Source organism: Calidris pugnax, unplaced genomic scaffold (genome assembly GCF_001431845.1).
Source record: "Calidris pugnax isolate Ruff unplaced genomic scaffold, ASM143184v1 scaffold27, whole genome shotgun sequence".
In the NCBI taxonomy this organism is placed as follows: Eukaryota; Metazoa; Chordata; class Aves; order Charadriiformes; family Scolopacidae; genus Calidris; species Calidris pugnax.
The window spans coordinates 12,966,587-12,967,289 of NW_015090893.1; the positions used below are offsets into that span (position 1 = coordinate 12,966,587).

Consider the following 703-nt stretch of genomic DNA (forward strand, 5'->3'; position numbering starts at 1 on the left):
CTGTGAATCTGGCTTCAGAGGGATAACTCTTCTGCAAACAACAGGCCTGCAGCTGCCTTGGGACGCATGGAGGTGCAAAGCTGGGGGCTGTCACCTCCTTGGGCTCATCCCAGCCCCGCGGGGAGGGATGAGCTCTGGGAACACAGAGCAAATGCTGATTCACGGGGACGTCTCCCAGCGCTGGTGCCTCGGGCTGCCGGGGGGAACTAACCTTTTGCAGCACATTCCAGATCTCTGCTGAAAAGCGATTATTGATGCTTTTACCTCTGTGCAGAGCCGCACAACTAACGGGCCGCGGCACTGCAAGCTGCAACAGGTCAGGGAGCAGCACCCTGGATACCCCGGGGCGATGTGTCCTGGGCTGGGCGTCTTCTCTGCGGGCGGGAGGGGCAGGAGCTTCCCGGGGGCTCAGCGCTGCGCTCTGGTTGCTGGATGCAGCCGTGCGGTGCGGGACGGGGCGGGGCGGGATGGATCGGTGCGGTGCGGGACGGGACGGTGTGGTGAGGTGCGGAGCGGGACGGGACGGGGCGGGGCGGAGTGGAGCGGCGCGGGCGGGACGGTGCCGGACGGTGCGGTGCGGGACGGTGAGGGACGGGACGGGGCGGGATGGAGCGGTGCGGGATGGTGCGGAGTGGTGCGGGATGGTGCGAAGTGGTACGGGATGGGGCGGGATGGTGTGGAGTGGTGCGGGACGGGATGGTGC

The 703-nt window shown here is 67.1% G+C and overlaps 1 protein-coding gene across 1 annotated transcript in view; it reads left to right on the forward strand.

Moving 5' to 3' along the window:
* The first annotated feature begins 293 nt into the window (after window positions 1-293).
* LOC106891267 (zinc-binding protein A33-like) overlaps window positions 294-703 on the forward strand; it is a 7,568-nt gene continuing 7,158 nt past the window's right edge. The window contains exon 1 of the mRNA XM_014947713.1: window positions 294-316. The gene's annotated coding sequence lies outside the window, so the exon portion shown is untranslated. The remainder of the gene's footprint in view (window positions 317-703) is intronic.